The sequence below is a fragment of the Desmodus rotundus genome, chromosome 6 (assembly GCF_022682495.2).
Source record: "Desmodus rotundus isolate HL8 chromosome 6, HLdesRot8A.1, whole genome shotgun sequence".
Taxonomy (NCBI): Eukaryota; Metazoa; Chordata; class Mammalia; order Chiroptera; family Phyllostomidae; genus Desmodus; species Desmodus rotundus.
The window spans coordinates 81658669-81678420 of record NC_071392.1 but is presented as its reverse complement, the minus strand read 5'-3'; the positions used below and the strand labels follow the sequence as shown (position 1 = coordinate 81678420).

Below are 19752 nucleotides of genomic sequence, written 5' to 3'. Positions count from 1 at the left end.
TTTGTTGGACTGCTGTGTTCCAGCCCTGGGGAGGGGCTGGGGATGGGGGGCCCACAATGCTGTGCTTGTTGGCGTATGAGAGTCTCTGGCTTTGATTAGCAGCTAGCTCCAGTGCAGCTGAACATACAATAGGGAGCAAAGAATGGGAAAAAAGTCCTGCTGCAGTTTCCCACTGGAAAGCTTTCACTGAGGAGCTTGGGCAACCAGCCGCGGGGCACAGGTGGGAGAGGCTGGGAAAGGGTAGGTGACGGATCCTCCATGCCCCACAGCCTGTCGTGCATGATGAAGTCACTCCTTTGTGTGAAGGGTGGAGCCTCTGTTCCTCTAGATGTCTTTTATGATTAAGACTGATACTGATGTGGTTTGATGAGGGGCAATGGCTGGAAGGCTGAAGAGCGTGAAGGAGCGCCATGATGAGGAGATCCAGGGTCAGCACAGTGAAAAGGATGTGCCTCTCTTACAGGACTAGTCTCACAGTGAAAACCGCCTCATTACTTTGGGTGCATGAAAGAGGTAAAAATAACGGTGACAATAGTTCTATCAACTATAAAAAAGAGGGAAGTAGGAAGTTTTATTTCATAACAGGCTAAGTTAGTGATTTCATAACACAGACAAGCTGATCATAGAATTTTCTTTCTCCTCATCACATTAAATCTATGTATTATAAGCACCCCCATCTGCTGGTAGCTGAATAACAGGGTGCTTGCCTAAAGTAAAGCTCTCAACTTTTTCTTACAGGAGTGCTTAATTTTTTGAGAATTTTAAGCAATAGACTACTTGTCTGAGGTAAAGACAAACAAACAAAAAAAGCACCACGATCATCTTAGGCAGTGGGTACCTGATGTGGGTCTTCATAAGGGGGACAAAGCAGATTTATAGTTAGAAAACCATATAACGTAGTAGATGATTAATTGGTAAATGAGTGGTCCAAACAAGTTCTAGAAGCAGGCATTCTGGTCCAAGGGGAAAGATATACTGTGTAGAGGGCTAGGATTTCCAGAGACAGAGTGGTTTTGTGTACGGCTGGGAGGCAGGGGGAAAGCGCCCCAGGTGAGGGATGGAGAAAGAGGAACACCAAAGAGATGATGGAAATCAAGATGCTGGGGGTCAGAGGGCAGATGGGCCCGATTTGTGCAGAGAGTGGTTGGCCAGAGAGTGAAAGTTAGGAGTAGAAAGGAGTGTTGGGTAATAATAGCAAGACCTTTGAAGTGTAAGCTACTCTGAATTGTATCATTTTAGGTAGTGTGGAATCCTTGAAGGTTCTCCACAGCAAGGAAGGAAAGAAAAACTTGGTAGATTAAAGGATAACTTAAAAAAAAAAGATTTTATTTATTTATTTTTAGAGAGGGGGAGGGGAGGGAGAAAGAGAGGGAGAGAAACATCAATGTGTGGTTGCCTCTCATGTGGCCCCCACTGGGACCTGGCCCTCAACCCAGGCATATGCCCTAACTGGGAATTGAACTGGCGACCCTTTGGTTCACAGCCCGTGCTCAATCCACTGAGCCACACTAGCCAGGAGGAAAAATTGTTTTTAGAAAAGTAACAGATTAGGAGAGACTCCATTAGATTTTAATAAGTAATCCTTCTTTAACCAACCCCTTGATCTTTTCAAATTCTAGAAACGCCGTTCATGCTTCAGTGCTTTGCTTAGATACCATCTCCTCCATAAAAATTGTCTTTATTCTCCTAGTTAAAATGAATACTTACTCCTTTTACTGTTTCAAAATTTTCCATATTTTTGCTTTCAAAATTTTCATTCATTCATTCATTCATTCACTCATTCATTCAAAGAAACAGCATGAACCCAGTACGCTGTGTCTGTGGGCAGTGCTGGGAATATAGAGATGAAGACTGTCTTTGACGCTCACAGTGTTGCTGGGGGGCAGGCACATAAACAGCTGGTCCCCATAAAGTCCACGCAAGGATCTAGATTGGCACTTTGGAAAACCCTTAGGAGTGATAGCTTATTTAGCTCGGAGTGGATTCAGGGCAGGCTTCCAGGAGGAAGTGTCTCCCGACTTGGGTTTAAAGGCAGAGGAAGAAAAGGGAGAAAGTGGGAGTTCTGGGTAGAGTCAGTGCTGCGAGTCCTGATTTCCTTGTCATAAAACAATTACTTTAAATGACTTTATCTTTCCTACTTAACTCTGGAGTTCTTAGCCTGATAGTTTGCACAGGAAGGAAGTGTAGGAAGGAAAGAAGGAAAGGAAGAAAGAGAAAAAGAAAGGAAAAGGAAAAAAGAAAGGAAGAAAAAGAAAAAAAGATTAATTTCAAATGCCTTGGTGAAAGTAAATACTTAGGAGGAATCCTTTCTGGAGACACTACGAAGGAGAATAAAAGCTATTTGAAGTCTAGACATTTAGGGTAGAAGCTGGGTACATGGAGGGTGAGTGAAAAATGGGATGCCGGAGCAGGTGAGTTGGGGGGCGTACTAGTGCCATTGATAGAAGAAACTTAGAGAAAGAGCTGATTTGGGGAAAGAGGTGAGTGCCCTGAGTCTGAAGGGATTGTGGAGACAGGATTACCCTCGGAGCTGAGCACGGGCTGGACCCAGATTCTCGGGCATGTCTGACTCTGGGCAAAGTCCATGTCTGGGGCGGGGGGGAGTGTTTGATGAGAACAAGCCTCAGGCTAGTAGCATTTGGATGGTGGTGACCAGGCTTCCATGGAAACTCTGATTCCCTGCTCATTACTGTACCTTTCTCCCCAGGAGATCTTGCAACATACTTAGCTAGAATGAGGTAAGACTATGTGAACAGTTTTATTTTCTGGGAATATTTTTTATTACTTTGCTTCTTATTTTAAAGGTTCCTTGGAGGCGTCAGCTTTCAAGAAAACTCTCCATTCAGGTCTGATCATTTCACAAGCGAGTGGAACGGTTGAGGCCACATTTTCCAAACGAGATCAGTGGGCCGCCTGCGAGAACCTTCTGTAATTTGAGTGACTGCATTTTTAAAAAGATTTTATTTAACTTTTAGAGAGAGGGAAAGGGAGGGAGAGAGGGAGAGAAACATCAACGTGTGAGGGAAACATGGATCAGCCGCCTCTCGCACGCCCCCAACTGGAGACGTGGCCCGCAAACCAGGCATGTGCCATGACCGGGAATGAAACCGGCGACCTTTGGGTTTGCAGGCCTGCGCTCAGTCCCCTGAGCCACACCAGCCAGGGCTTGAGTGACTGCATTTTGGATGTCCACTGATCGTCCACACTGAGATGCCTGCTCATTCCTTGAAAGGGCTCATTTTTCTTTGCTCAAATGAATGATCTGCCCCTCGTGAATGTGTCTATCCCTCACTTCTGCAACCAGTGGCAAGTGTAGCTCCTTGTGAAGGCGAACAGCAGAGCAACAGTGAAAGCCGGGTTGGTAGGGCTCCACAAAAATGCTGATTAAAATATGTGGGGAGAAACAAGTACTGGGCCCTCAAAGCGAGAGTGTCTCTGAGGTACTTTGTTGAAAAGGCCTCTGTCCTAGGAGGATATTTTGTGAGGTGGTTGGTTTATTCTTTGCTGACCCTAGGAGTCACCTGCTTGTCACTCCCTGCTCTGGGACACACAGACTCTCTCTTCCCTTTTGGCATTGTTTTTAATCCAGCTCTAGGAATCCCCCATCACAGAGAGGGCAGAGTCGAGGGAAACGAACCACTTTTATTCTCCTTCCTTAAAAATTATTTTCGCAGCTTTGCTGAAAGGGAAGAAAGCTCAGGCAGTCCAACTGGTTTAGTTTCCATCCCCAATTCCATCGTGAATCAGCTATGTCCTAGGGACTGAGGGCAGACAACGTAATTTCTAAGAAAGCTTTTAGCCAGACTCTATTGTATTTACCACTGTTAATTTGTGGTCTGAAGGGGGCAGTCGTATGGTTTCAGGAAGGTTTTGCCTCTTCTGATTTCCTGTGACCAAGCAGTAAGCTTCTGCCGGGCTGAGCCGGTGATAATACAAGTGAGACTCTTGGGTGTGAATGACCCACTTGATACGAAAAAAAAATCATACTCTGTTTTGTAGAATAAGCTAACAACTAACATCCACGTAATGATTTTACTAGTTGCACATTGCTTTCACATGTCTTATTTTATCTCAGAATAATTGTATGAGATCAGTTTAAAATTGTGGCTCTTTGTGCAGGTGTGGAATGAGAAGTCTCTGAGAAAGGGAACTTGTGTAAGGTTTCTCCGAGGTGAAAGAATGATAATGGCCTTTTCCACCTCATGGAAATTTCTGGGAGTGTTCACAGTCTGTGGAAGTATCTGGTACAAAATTCAAAGAAAATTTGGTATTCTATTTCTCCTGTGTATAGATTCTCTGGCTTAAAACTTGAGCACTTTCTTCAAGGACAGCCACCTGCGTTTGAATCTCAAGGGAATGTTATCCAACAGTTCCTCTTCCTCCACCTGTGAAACCAGAGCCTTTGGTGAGGGGTGGTAATCTGTAATGGGGCCACAGGACTGTTTTTATATGCAGTAATGTTTGAGAACCCGTGTGTGTGTGTGTGTGTGTGAGAGAGAGAGAGAGAGAAACCTATTCGGCATGGATCTATTGTCTATTCAGATGCTAGTTGTCTTCCAGAAGTTACTGAAAAAAGTGATTCTAGGTTCTAGACCAGACTCTTAAGACTGGCTGACTTTACATATTAGTTAAATTCCTTGAGTTTGGCAGCCTTCTGTCCCCTTAACTATAAAACAAGGGGCCCAAACCGATAGATCTCTAAGATCCTGTGAGGCACTTTGAGTCATTGTCTGTGAACTTGCCAGGTGCTGGTCTCCTGGTTCCTTCCTCTCCCCCATGGCGTACCTTTCTGATTGTGCTGTCAGCGGTTCTCCAAATGTGGTTCCTGACTCTGTAGCACCGGCTTCACCTGGTTACTCCTTAGAAAGGCAAATTCTCAGCTACACCCCGTACCTGCTAAACTGGAAGAGAGATTCTCTAGGTGAATTCAATAAATGGCAATGTTTGAGAACCACTGGTTTAAGCATTTCTGATCCTGGCTAATAATGCAAATATATAACTATACAATTATAACTTTTTATTTCATAGACTTAGGCTATGTAAAAATCCACTATTTCTCAGTGAAAGACATTTTTAAAAGTATAATCTCTTTGTTTTTAATACAAGACTTCCAAGGTTAAGAACCCAGTTTTTCATATTTCTAAAGTAGCCTCCCAACATAAAGATACTTAAAGGCCATATGAAAGTTGGGCAAAGAAATTAAATTTTCAATTATAGGCATTGTTTGCTTTGCCTAGTTCCAAAATGAATGGATTTTGGTTACCACAGTTTAGTTAATTTGTACCAGTTCCCCCGACAACATGGTGCACATTTTATTGTGTGTGGGTATTTAATTTTTAAAATTTCTTCAATTATAGTTTACATTTAATATTATTTGATATTAGTTTCAGGTGTCCAGCATAGTGATTAGAAAATCATATACTTTACAAACTGTTCTCCCCAATAGTTCAAGTACCCACCTGGCACCATACATAGTTATTACAATATTATTGACTGTATTTCCTATGCTGTAATTTACATCCCCGTGACTACTTTGTGATTACCAATTTGTACCTTTTTCACCCAGTCCCCCCAACCCTCCTCCCTCTGGCAACATATTTTAGTATATTAACCATAAATAATTGCATAAAATACAAATTTTACTGCTAGCTACTCAGTCCACAAATCATTAAATAAATAAAAGATGTGCTTTATAACTACTGACCAGTTACATCAGTTCTTTCATAGTCTGTCCATAGTTGATCACTTTGCATCCGTTGTTCATTTTATGTACAGACGGTAAAGCATGTAGTTTTGTTGCCTCATCTCAGTATAAGCCTACATGGCATTTTTCAAAAGTGGATAATTAAAAAAAAAGAAATTGGCCAACCAAGATGCAAGTGCAGGTTATAAATGAGAAGTGGTTTAAAAGTGGAGTGAAACTCAGATCAAACACAAATGGAGTTAGAAGAAATAACTGAAGGTGGGAACATCAACACTGCTGCCTTCTGGGAGAATCTGAGTATGCAGCCAAAGACACTTAGAGAAGGCAAACTCGTAGCTATAAATGATGAAGGCAGGGAACGCAAAGCTGTCCCAGAGGAAATGATGCTGGCAAACCTCTCACTTTAATGGAATTCTTGGGTATATCCTACAACATTGAAAGCATGAAGCATAAAATACTGGAGGCTGATCCAAATCCAGAAAGGTGTATGACCGGTTGCCAAGGCAGAGTAAAGATGGCCGCTCTCACTGTAATGCACGCAGTGAGAAAAAAGAAAGTAAGCTCTTCAAAGTACCCCCGATGAATACTTTCCCCAAAATGAAGCACTTTAAATCTCAGTATTTTTAATGTTTTAAATTACAGTATACCAAAAAATCCCAGTTCTGTTGTGATTTTAAACTTTCCTATATATAACTGGTAGTGAGTTTTTAATGAATTGGCAAACCTTTGAAAGTTCTAGGAAAAAAATCATAATTTTTCTCATTGATTATTAAGGTTGTTTTCCATGGTTTCAGTTTACACGATCATTTTTTTGAACCCACACTATGTGAGAAGTGAGGACTGCTGGTGTTCTCGTGTATCCGTCCTGAAAAACAACTACGTGAGATTATATATTTTGAACTTTTAAAATAAATAGAGATGTCACCACTTGAAAGTACCCATCTGTTTTTTTTTCTTAATTTTTAAATTACTTTTATTTTAGGCTTATGAATTTATTGGTAACTATAGAGTTTTTTTTTCAGTACATGAACAATACTGAAAATAAGCAAATTTAAATTCTTATGGTAACACAGTTTCACTCCTCAGTGTACTTATTCCTTGCTGGCACTAAAGTCAGATGATGAGTTTAGTGGTTCATTTTTTAAGAATTTTTCTTTCTTTTTAAAGACTTTAAAAGAAAGCCATTTTAGGTTTGCTACCAGCAAAATTAAGAGGAAGGCACAGAGATTTCCTACATAGCCCTGTCCCTCTACAGGCTCCCCTGTAACGAAGGAGAGTTCCTGCCACTCCACATCCTTGTCAGCACTGGCGTCACCTTCCTGGATTTGGGGAATTCTAATAGGTGGGTCACTGTCCATTTTTTTCACTCATTAAATATTTATGGCATGCCCACATAGTATTCTTCTAAGCCCTGCTACACATGGGCAAACATATAAATGGTGCCTACTTTCACTGAGCTTTGGCTCTTGGTAAATGAAGAACCAAATAAATAGACACAATTTCAGTTGGTGGTAAAGGTTATAGGGAAATAAAAGGGGACCAAGAGATGGAGAAGGACTGCACATGTGCGAGGAAGGGAGAGGTGGCTGGGAAGGAGGGTGTCAGGAGAGGCTCCTGAGCTCCTACCAGACCCAAGGCTGGCCCGGGACAGGGGTAAAACAGCTGTTAAATCTTATCTCACACAACCTTGATGATGATGCCCAACCTTCTAACTGTGCAACTCCTGGTGATATATTTGACGCTAAATAGTTATTAACATTACACATAGTGTTTTATTCACCCAAGTCACATATGGCCTAGTTTAATAAAACAAATTTAAAAACCTAATAATGTTTATAAGTAGAATCTAAACTTAAGATGACAAAGCTTTTCTTCCATAACTTCAGCATTAAACGGTATTTTATTTCTACTGATCACATATAATTAAATCTGGGCTCATGTGCTTGAATTTTAAAGTCTGTGGTCATAGCACAGCTGAAAAATGAATTTTGGACAAGAATAGGAAACCACAAAAAAGTCACTCAAACATTAGACCCTGTCTAGCAAAAATAATATTGTCATGGAGAAATTATAAATCCACATGTAAAATGTCTTTTATCACCTATCATCTGAAAATTTGGCATCAATATTGAACACTATTAATGGCAAGAGATATTGCCACTGTTGCCATGTAAATTTTGTGGTTAGCACGCGGGCTTGAAAAAGGATGGTGAAATATGAACCTGTGAATATATATATGAATAGGAAGTATGTATGTTGTGTAAATACATTTCCTGTATATAAAATATTTCCCCCTATATAAACATATATATATAGGGTTGGCCAAAAAGTTCATTTTTTGGTAAGATGGCTCTAGTAGCGCTAAGTTGTCTTTAACTTCCTTTGAAACAATTTTGTTAGATTGCATTGTGACAGCTGTCACATCAGTGTGCATCTAAAAAATCTTATCAAAATTGGTGAATTTTTGTGTAACCACTTTAATATTGAAGGTGGAAGAAAATATGCAACATTTTTGGCATATCATGCTTTATTATTTCAAGAAAGCTAAAAACACAACTGAAACACAAGAAAAGATTTGCGCAGAGTACGGAGAAGGTGCTCTGACTGGTCGAATGTGTCAAAAAGTGGTTTGCGAAGTTTCGTGCTGGGGATTTCTCGCTGGATGATGCTCCAAGGTTGGGTAGATCCTTGAAGTTGATAGCTGTAAAATCGAGGTATTAATTGAGAACAATCGACAGTAGACCACATAGGAGGTGGCTGACATACTCAAAATATCCAAATCCATAAAGTTATTGGTGAAAATGAAAAATGTCTTTTATTTTATGGAAAAAACTGAAACAGACTTTTTGGCCAGCCCAATATTATATATAAAAGTATCTCTATCAGGTTGGAGAGAGAGAGAGGGAGAGAGAAAGAGAGAGAGACAAAGAGAAATCTATATAAATGTATCTGGTTAAAAACTACCTTAAAGCCAAACAAATCCGAAACATATTTGGTTTAAAAGGTTGTCTTCTCACAAGGCAAACCTCTCTTCCATTCTTAGCCAAGTTGCCAGCAGGTATAAAGCCTGCCCTGGAATTAGTTTGATAAGTACTATTAACCTTCCAGTTTGGAGGAGAGAGTGGGGGACTTGGCGCTTTGCTTGTTTAGCTGTGCATGTGTTAGAGAACCCATAATGCCTGGAGCAGGGTAACAGGGTTGGCCCACGCAGGGGGGGCCTTCCAGCTCTCAGGTCGTTTCCCTAACTGCCCATTGGCTTGGATGTTGTGAATGGCACACCTGTGAACACAAAGAGCGTTGAATACTCACGATGAAGGCACCGCACAGAACAGCTCACCTCAAAGCTTGCTTTGAGTCTGGGAAGAGTAAAGCCAGGGGCTCTAACACAGAGGATTCTCCCAGTCCCAGCCTGCTCTGCGAGATGAATAGGCTGCACGTCCAGCGGGGCGGAAGAGGAATAACGAGGTCTCCTGTGGGGCAGGCGGACAGGGAGCTTGGGACCAGAGAAGCCAGAGTGCCAGTTTGTGGAAGGCCACTGCTGTGGGGAAGGACATTCAATCGGCAAGCTGATGTCTGAAAACCAGCACAAAGAGGATAATGCCAACTGGAACCAATCCCCGAAGTGTCACGAAAGTTTATTTATTTTTCTCTATTCAGGGCCCAGCGTCGTATTTCTTTCTATAGTACTTCTCACGTTAGCTCTTTTTATTCTATCTGAACATCTTCCAGGTTTTTTTTTTCTTTTCTTTCTTTCTCCCAATGATAGGTTCACGTTTCCAATGGAGTACCAGTGTTCTGATCTTTATAATAAATGATATTTATGAATGTAAGGGTGGGCAGTAAAGTCGAACAGGAAAACAGAACTGCAAACTTTCCTAGAAGGGGGAAGCGATCCATTTACAATTGAATATAGTGCTAGCTGGAGAATATAGTCCACATTGCAGGTTTGACATGAAAATGTTCTTCTTTAAAGAAAGATTTTATCCCCCACATGTGACTCGTTCTTTGTGTCAGGTGAAGGAAGGAGCGAGTGTGAGCGTGGGGGAAGGTGTCTGTTCGTGTGAGTGTGTGTATGTGAATTGAAAGATGAGCAGGAAAAGAAAAAAAATAGACTATTTTGTTTCCCCATGGCATGGAATAATAACAATAATTAATAACAACAATAATGTAAAAACTAGGAGTGCTCATTGGTTGTCATTTAAATGCATGTATTTGTGCCCTCTAAACCAGCGAGCACAAATGGAGCATACACGTAGAGTGCGAGGGAAAGAGGGAGGGATTTGTTTTCTGCCGTTTAGAATGTCCCGGGAAGGCAGACGTGTGGATTTGTAACTAGTGGAATATGTGTCCAGGCCACATCAAGGAGGGCGTGGTATTGACCATGGACCGAAGATATGACCTTAGACTGTCTTACCATCCCCGTCGACACTGATGTCACTTAAATGTAGGAAAATGCAATGTCAATGAATCCTAGCAAAGCTGTGAGCGGTTGGGGGACAGGCATCCTCTGCGGCGGGAAGTCTTGGCAGTTTGTCCTTCTCATCTGGGCAGGTTTGAATACCCTTTGTGGAGGCCCCCAGACAGCCTGAGATCTCAGGCAGATTCTGATGAGACGGAAAACAAAACCCTACGGGGGAGAAGTTCTGCGTTTCCATTTCAATGACTTCAGACGCAGCTGAACAGCCAAAAAAGAAAAAGAAAAAAAAAAACCAACCCACCAAAGCCCAATCCTGGGCTGTGCAAGGAACATTGCTGGCTTGCTGAAATGACAAGGAGTGACAAGGAGGTGTCTGCTTTCAGTCCCTTGGAGTGTCTTGATTCATGTCGAGTTTTAAGGAAATCCTCAAAAAAGAACTCTCAGGTTAGGGGTAAAGTCATGCCCTCTCTGGAGACTGAAACTTCCAGAGAGGAAATGGAAGGGAAAAAAAGCTGAGCTTTGTAATATCTAACATTTTTGCCCGCTAGGAACTCTGGAAGATGCTTTATGTATGGGACCACAGTTAATTCTCACAATAATTCCATCACTAATTAATGCCATTTTACAGATGAGAAAACACTGAGGCTGCTGAGAGTTGTTAAGCAGCCTGCATGAGTCTAGGGTTAGCTGGTGAGCTTTGAAAGCAAGTGTGTGTGTTACTGCAGTTAATGCAAATCCGTAGAAATACACAGCCTGGGTGTTAGTAAGGTGGACTGATGAGAAATAGATGGATCGGTAGGCAGATGGGTCAGAAAGATTCTACCTTTAGTAATGTAAGAATGGAGAGACAGATGACACTAGTTAGAAACACAAAAAGAGAACAAACAAGGAAATGGGTGCTGGGGTGGGGGGAGTTACTTCTGTGTACGGGGTGCTATGCTTACTGCATCCACATACCTTATTTCACTGGAAATGTTATTGCCCTACTTTAAAAATCAGGAAACAAGTCTCAGAAAGGTTAGGTGGATTTCACAAGTCATCATCCAGTAATTAGCAAAGGCTAGATTCGAACTCGGATTGTCTGACTCCAAAGTCCGCACTCTGTAACCTCATGGCGAATGAAAGCAAACACCCTGGAGGGGGGCGGAATGGTAGCACACTGTGCAGAGAAAGCCCGGGGCCGTTTGTTCATCCACAACACACGCATTTATGTGTCAGGTCTCTGAGATCACTGGGGACACAATTACACGAAAGTTAGAGCCTATCATGTATCGTCTTAAAATTATACCTAATGAGCCCGAAGGATGTAACAGTTACTATTTCATGTGGAGCCATACATGCTGAAATGCTATATAAAAGGACCTGTGGAATTCTACCTGTCTTTCCCACTCTTTGAAATCTCTGCAGTTGCTGGGATTCTTATCAGGGCTGGCGTGGGAATGACACGGTGCTGAAATCCTTCATCCATTTCAAAGCCTCATTTCCAGTGGGCTCTCTGCCACTCCTTACTTCCTGTGGCGAAAGGTTCAAGTCCATCCCATCCAGGAACTCTTCTTTAAACCCGCCTGCCAACCTGACCATGCACACTCCTTGAGCTTCCAGGGTGCTTATTCACATGTCCTCTGCCCCTCAGCTTCTCTGGCTGCTTTTGCTTCCTGCAAAGACTGTAAACTATTCCAGAAAGGGACTACGTCTATTTAAAAAAAAAAAAAAAAAAGCACAATACCCTGAAAGGCAGAACTACTGATACATGGAGTACCCTACATCTCATCATCTCCCTGTATTTAATTATGGTATTCTCTCATGAAGGTCCCATAAAATCCAGAGACAGACAGAAAAGAAGCCATGGTTACCCCTCACTGCTTTTTGTTGCTGTGGGACCGGACTATTCTGAAGTTTCTGGGCTGCATGAAAAGGAGGTCAGTCAAGTTCCGACATCTCCAAGATGTCCCAAAGCTGGGACTTGCGTGAACGTGGTCAGGAGTTTTGGGGTGTATGGTTGCCACGTTAGCGACCTCTGGGCTTCCCCTCATCCTCTTCATCCACATTCTTATACCCACTGCACAGCTAGAAAGCTTAAAGAAGAAATGGTGTGTTTGGACACTAAAAAATTCTTGATATTCAAATTGAATGTTCAATTACCATGTGGGAAGAAACTTAAAAACCACATTCTGCCCTGAACCCAGGAGACCAAGGGAGAGCATGACAAAAGCCCTGGGGACCCGGAGGCCAGGGCAGGGAGGACAGACAGGACCCGGAGCCTGACTCCCCTTCCCAGCACTCAGCTTCCCAGCCCTCCGCTGTCTCTTTTCATCACGCCTGACGTCCGAAGTGATGGATTCGCTACCACGGTCTCAGAACCCCTCGAGGTGACGGATGTGATTTCTGATTAAGACTGCTATGCATGTGGGGACATGAGAGAGAGAGAGAGAGAGAGAGACCGAGAGAGAGAGACCACCAACCTGAGAGGAAGCCCATGTCCCATAGCGAGGCGCGCTTGGTGACAGACAAAGCCGTTAATTGTGAGCAGTTCCACTCAGGGGCCTGGGAAACTCGAGCACAGAGGGGTGGCTGTGACCCATTTGGCACAGGCAGTGCTGGCCTTGCATATTTCGCCCTCCGCCGTTGTCCAGCACCTGGGCTACCTCCTGTGTGCAGCCCTGTTCTGAGAGGTTGAGGGTGTTTACCAAATCTGGCAGCTGGCTGATGTGTAGGAAAGGTGATGCTTTGGGAGCCTTCTCTGTAACCCGATGCTCCCCAGGAGGGCTTTTGGCCCCCTGCTTATTGTTCTTGCTGAATTGCTGGCCAGTTTCGACAGCAGAGAAAGTGCTTTCCACTCTCCTTGGGGCCCTCTTGGTATCTGCCATGGGTCATTTTTGTAATCAGCCCCCTCCTCTTTGACAGCTCCCCCTTTTTTAATGTGACCTGTCTTTAGAAAGATCTCCTCTGTTGCATCACTTGGCATATGGAGGTCTGGAAAATGCCTCACTCTGAATTCCTCAGGAACACTACTTGTGTGTCCACCCAGGGGACTTTCTTGTGTGATTTGTGCTCCTTACTGTGGAGGGGGCCCTCAAGATGGAAATTCCAGGGGTGGAAATGAGAGCAGAGGGGAAGCACCTTGTTCCAAGTGAGTGAGGAGACAGGACTGAGCTCAGCTAGTCTGAGTTCAGAGCCTTGAGAATTTTCTTTTCTACCTGTGCTCCGGGTGCACAATGCCACTGGTCTGAGGATCACACTTAAAAGCAGGTACCCAAAATCAGTTGCCTTTCGAGAAAGAAGGATCTTAAGAGATGATTCCATTGAAAGGTTTACTGACTGTTTTCAGTATAGCCATTCGATTATGAAGAGGTGCCCAGGGGAGATGTGGTAGGCAAAGGGAGGTCCCCCATTTCTGTACAAGATCTAATCAGAGCAACTTATTTTTAATCTGTATATATGTGAGTGTTTTATACATGGTTTTATTCGATAAGAGGTTTTGCTACTTGAAACAAATGTGAACCCCCCAGTCTAGTCCAGTATTTTCGCGGCAATGTGCAGATGCAGAAACAGACTTCAGATCGTAGGTCTGCATAGCTAGGTCTCTCCGTGACGTAACGCTGCCTCTCACACTCTGCAATTCAGCTGCGTGCACGTGCCGGCCTCTTCTCTCTGAGCTCCAGCCCCCCACCTTCTGTAGTGTACCCTGCGAAGCTGGGGCGGGGGGTTTGGGGCACATTTCTGTCTGGCCAGTTGGCTTCAGGTTAGGCTGTCAATAATAATCACTAGAGGGGAACTCAGAGTAGCTCAGAGCTGTGAGACCCTGGGTTTAGTGGGAGTCCAAGCACGTTTTCCTTTTCTCAATGTCAAGAGCTCGGCTTCCCAAACCTTGTCCTGGCTTGCACACGAGGGAGCTGGGGAAGTGGTGACTTCAACATCATTTGTGATTCTGTAGCGCACACAGTGAAATGTCGTGCCCAGTTTTCAGTGAGATCAGTCCAGAGGTTATAAGAGATTCTTTCAGGCTGCCACCTAACTTCTCCTTGGTGATTTGGGATAAGAATTTAGCCCTGAGCTTGCCACTCCTTTCTCTCATCATTCCAGAGTACTCAGAAGAATCCCGCCCCCACCACTGCACTCCTCGTAGTAATTGGCACTGCAAGGATGGTCAAGGACAGCGGCCATCTGGGCTCCCGAGACCCTTTCTTCAGTAGATACTTTATCACAGTCAACCACAGGTGTTCATTTGATTAACTGTGATGCCATCATGTTGCATAATCATCGGCATCCTCTTTTCCATTGGCGTGGAGCCCATCACAGGTTCAGACCCAAGGACACAACTGAGCCGATCCCTGAGTGTCATCTAGGAGGGTCTAGTTCCTGGTCTCACAGCTGCTGTCAATTTCTGTATCGGTCAGGATTAACCAGGAGATAAACTGCACCGATTATTTTCACGGAGAGAATGACTGTCAATACTAGCTAACTGTGTATAACGTTACTAACTAGGTAACTACAAATAAAACACTAAGGAGGCATGGAGCATCACAGGATGGGTTTGGACCTAAAAGAATTAGAAATAGGCATAATGTGTACTGTACATTTGTATATATAACTTTCCCCCTGACTTCTAAGCCTAGCCAATCTCCTGACACAGTCTGTATTCTTATAGCACTTTTCACTGACTTCTACAATGCCAGCCTTGCATTGTGCTATAAATACCTTTATACTCGTCTGCCTTTGGTTTGCAGTGGTGAGTCTTTATCTGCCATGTGCCCTAATGCATGGAATAAAGTAGGTCAATAAATCTGAAAAAGAATAAGGAGTTCTGAAACTACCGAACCTGCTTTTGGCCATGGAGTACTTAGCAGAGACCCTATTCTAGACAGCCTGTCTTGAGTGTCTATTTTTTTGAGCGTTACACAGTCTTCTGGAAATATTGGCTATGTTGCATAGCTTAAAGAAGGTAGATACTTTTTTTTCTTCTTAATGTGATTCCCTAGCTCATTAAAGAGGCTGGATAATAAACTTACGACGAGACCAGCAAGATTGTATATGATGAATGTCCAACGCTGAGAAGACGTTGTATTTCAAGAGGGTTTAGGTTCCTGTTGGTTTCTGAAGGGGATTAATGGAAGCTTCACAACCCAACAGCTAGGGTGTCTGTACTACACTTGATGTTAAACCTTATTAAAGATACCATGAGTTGCCTCATAAATTTTCAGAGCAGTTATTTATTTCAATCTTAGAATTTATTTCAATCTTTGGCAGTTATGGAAGAGTTGGTTGAGAAAGAGTTAGTTTGGGTCTTCTTCTTCTTCTTCCTCTTTTTCTTTTTTAGTTGCCAACAACAAAATCCCCCTGGTTAATTTAAGCGGTGAAAAATCGAGTAAGGGATATAGTTCCCACAGTTGTTGGGCAAGTTGAAGAAATGGATTCTCAGATGAGCTTCTGGGAATGGTGCTTAAAACAGACTACGGGGCTGGGTCACAGTGGGAGTTGCTGCCGATGACGCCATGAAAACACTTAGATTCAGGAAGCTGCCCCCACAGCTGTGACACCATTTCTATCTCCAACAAGAAGGAAGGGAACCAGGACCCCGGTTGACTCACAAGGCAGGTAACAGAGCTGCTGTCTCCACATCCAGGTCTTCCAGCCACAGTTGGCACCCACACCCCTGACCTCTGTCCCCTGGTGACTGGACTCCCAAAGTCTCTCATGAGTACATCTGACTGGCACGTCCTTAAATCACCTGTGAAATGGCTCCAAGACAGGCTGGGAAATATAGTTGTTTTTCTATAAAATTTGTTTTGTTTTGTTACTCTTTCTGTGCTTTCTTTTCATTTTCTACTTCCTGGGAGAGGGTTGGGGAGGGTGTTGAGCAAGCCGGTTGATGATGTGGACTTGGGGATGGAGAAGTCAGCCGACTCTCACAGAAGGTTTCCATGGAGACATAAGTGGGGAGTGAGGTCAAGCAGGAGGGCTGTGGGCGTCAGCAAGGTGGGTGGGAAATGGGAAACTAAAAGGGAGAAAAAGAGACATTTACTAAAGTATAGTCAAGCACTTAGAAGCATTTTGTAACAGTATCATAGTATAAGTAACACATATGACAGGATAAACTTATTTTACAGTTTTTATTATGTTCGATCTTTTTTTATTGGCATCTCATAATCTTTTGAAGTAGGTGAAGAGTAGTTGAATTAGTCTTGATATCACCCAGCTCCTTCACTCCAAAATTGATCTGTTTTATACATTTGCTTTATTGTAAATTATTTTAAGTTAGAGTATGACTCTCTTTAAAATTCAATACTTCAAAGTTTTAATCAAAATATATAGAATTTTATAACCCTTTCCACATGTTATCTTCCCCCCACCTTAGACAGATGTTAAAAATCTCTCTAGTGCTAATAACTTCTATTTTCATTAAACATAGGGGAGGAGTGGGGGAGTAGTTAAAAAGTGCAAATTAAATAGGAACAGTTTTTCAAAAGATAGGTATCTAAACTGAAATTAAAGCTGACATAAAGAGTGTAGTTCAGGCCCTGGCTGGGTGGCTCACTTGGTTGGAGCATCATCCTGTACATCAAAGGGTTGTGGGTTCGATCCCAGCTAGGGCACATATGGGAGGCAGCTGATCTTTGTTTCACTCTCTCTCTCTACCCCCCCCCCCCGCCCCCGCTTCCCCCTTTCCCTTCTCTCTGTTAAAAGAAAATCAATAAACATAGCTGTAAGGATTTAAAAAAAGTTTTTAAAGAGTGTGAGAGGCTCAGAAACTATGGAGATTGCAGCTGAGCATCAGGTAAAAGAAGTAAATGGACAGACCAGACCACCCCAAGAAATGTCAAACGAGGCCAAGTGGTGTCTTCCATTGCTCATGGCAGTGGCATCCCGCTGCCTTGCTTCCTGTCTCAGTTACCCTGTTCGCTGTCATCGGTAGCAAAGCAAGTAAAGTACCTTCAAGTAAAACTGGCCTCCGCAGAGACCTCCAAAGAGGACTGGATGGACTCAGCCGGGTGCTTCATTGCTGCACCCCCAAGTTTATATTCATTTCCACTGGAGAATGACTATAGTTGTATCAGTTAAAAATCAGCTTTGAAAACGATCGGTCCCCAAGAAGACAATAATATCCTATCATTCAAATCAGAACACGTCACACTTCCCCTATGTTGGCCATGCCTGGTAAGTTTAATGGATTTCTTAGAGCTTCAGGATAGCCACCTGCATCTTAAAACCAGGTCCCTCTACCTTTGTACGACATGGCCATTCAACAGTATTAACCGGTTACCTGAGGCATCCCCACCTCCCAGTTCGCAGAGAAATTGGCTCAGACTCTCACTCTTTACTGGGCTTTAGGATCTGTTTCAGTGTCTACTTTGGATACTTTCTCTGTCTCCACTTCATATGGCCAGTTGAATTGCTAGACTAAGTCAACCTCTCAGGTCTGGAAGTAGCTTAATTTCTATGTGAAACTTTAAGGAGGCAAAATATCAATCTTAGACAATTCAGGGTAATCGAGTAAACGTAGGGCTAGCCAGTTGACTCAGACCTTCTCGCTGTTCCTTTATCTTTACAATCTGTAGAATAGTGTCTACATTCTAGGACCTTATATAAACCTGTGTGCTGGAGAGAGAGGGAGAGATGGAGCGTAGGTCATGAGCCCCTTATCCTTGGTCATTCTGTTTGCTACAAAGATTTGAACCTTCACCTCCCTTAGGATATACACTGATCATAACCAGATCACCCCAGTGGAGTCCTTATTGTAAGATCATAAACAAAATTTGCCTTCCCACACTCTGAACCCCAGAAATCAACAGCAACTTGGCATAACCTACCATGAAAAGGGAATAAGGCCCATGGCTAATCCCTTGGTTCAGTAGGTTTTGGTCAGCTGACTTGGGAATCTAATCACCTCTGGCAAGATGTAGGAATATACGTAGTATATATGCACTTCTATAGAGTAATGATGCGGAATAGAAACATGAGTTCTATTCTGATTTTTTTCCCTACTGGTAAATCTAATTTCTCTATATCTTTTCTTCTTTGAAGCAGCTAGACAGTGGTTTCATTATGCAATCCTCAGGAGAGAGTGGCTGTAGCAGAATACAGGACAAGAGAGCAAAATTTATGACTTTTGAGAAGCAGTCACTTTGGTAGCCCCCAAAGCCATGGCAACTCGGGCATAAAAGTTACTACAATATGGCGGCTGGTGGAAGAGCCAGAGGGATTAAGCACACCAAACCAAACAATCAAAAAACAAAACACCAACCAAACAAACAAAAACACCAAACACGGACAACAGTCTGGTGATTGGCAGAGGGAAAGAGGGGTGGGAAAGGGCAAAGGGGGGGTAAATGGGGGCGGAAAGAGACGTGACTTTGGGTAGGTGGCGAGCACACAATGCAGTGTGCAGGTGATGGGTTATTGACTTGTACACTTGAGACCCGTATGGTTTTATGAACCAATGAATTCAATAAAGAAGTTATAACAATAATCGATGAATTGGATCAATAAGAGATAGTGCTTAATCTCCCTGTACTAGATAAATGTTTTACAGGCTGGATGTAAAGCAGGTGCAGGGGAGCAGGACTACTAAGATGTAGGCGTGTCCTGCAGTAGGGATCTTGTAACTCCTCCCTTTCCGGGGGTGGGGGGGAGAGGACAGTAAATATAATCCTAGGTGGTTTAGAGAGCCCGAGAACAGAAGGAGCTGTTTCTCATTCCCAAAGAACAAAGCCAATCTTGGAATGTTCTCTCATGCCAACCCCTGGCACTTCCCATGAGCAAGGGCAGGGACAGAAGTGTGTAAGGCTGATACGCGGGGGGTTCATCAACGACGACGGGAAAATCACTCAGCATTCTTTTCCGTTGCGCAGTGTTGTTGGTGTTATCGGTAGGTTCAAGCACACTGAACTCTAATCTCAGAATTAGTAGCCGAATTACACATAGAAGACACCAAACTGGATGACCCACATTAAGTGTGTATACATTAAAGATACATGTACATTAAAGATGTATGCACATGAAATATATATGTAGCATATATTTAAATAAAAGCTTTTTACAGAATTAGAATGTGACCTGATAAAAAAGACCGTTGGCTATGTATCCTGAAATAGGACTTTTGATTTCAGCCCACCACAAGCCATATCGGTGATTTTGTGATTTTGAGCGAGTCATCTCATCTTTCTAAGCCTCTTACCTCCGAACGAGGGGCTAGACTGGGTGGCCTCCGTGGTCTGCCTCATCTCTTCTGTACCTCTATGCTTCTGACACCGTAGGCCTGTATGTTTCGTCCGAGTTCTTAATCAGGCCAAAATAAATTTTAATTAGTTGGTCCGGTCAGAATAAAAATAGGAAAAATGGATTATTGGAAAGAAAAATCAGTCTGCATAAGTCAGCCCTCCATCCAGTTGGAGGCATTCTTAAAAATATTTGCATGGCCTTTTTATTTGTAAATCGATATAATGATTTATTCTAGCAAGCAGTATTGAACGTTGTCCAAGCACCCAGGTTGGGAATCCACGTACCTTTCAGGTCTTAACCCTAAAGGAGGAACTTACATTGTCAGGAATTCAAAAGCCCTCAAATGCTATATCTCAGTGGATCCAGCAGGAGGCAGTATCACTGAATTGGGACAAGAATAGCAATGAAACTA

At 43.0% G+C, this 19752-nt stretch overlaps 1 protein-coding gene and 1 long non-coding RNA gene across 4 annotated transcripts in view; one reads left to right on the top strand and one right to left on the bottom strand.

Annotated features, from left to right (window-relative positions):
• PTN (pleiotrophin) overlaps window positions 1-19752 on the top strand; it is a 97201-nt gene that overhangs the window by 13185 nt on the left and 64264 nt on the right. The window lies entirely within an intron of this gene.
• Window positions 2757-12792, bottom strand: LOC139440983 (uncharacterized). 3 transcript variants are annotated; one of them, XR_011651346.1, is made up of 4 exons: window positions 12584-12792; window positions 9042-9277; window positions 4786-4896; window positions 2757-2941 (listed from the first exon to the last, which is right to left on the bottom strand). It is a non-coding gene; the product is annotated as an uncharacterized lncRNA (long non-coding RNA). The 3 variants fall into 3 exon arrangements; XR_011651345.1 differs by lacking the exon at window positions 2757-2941 and having other exon boundaries at window positions 4653-4901; XR_011651344.1 differs by lacking the exon at window positions 2757-2941 and having other exon boundaries at window positions 4653-4896.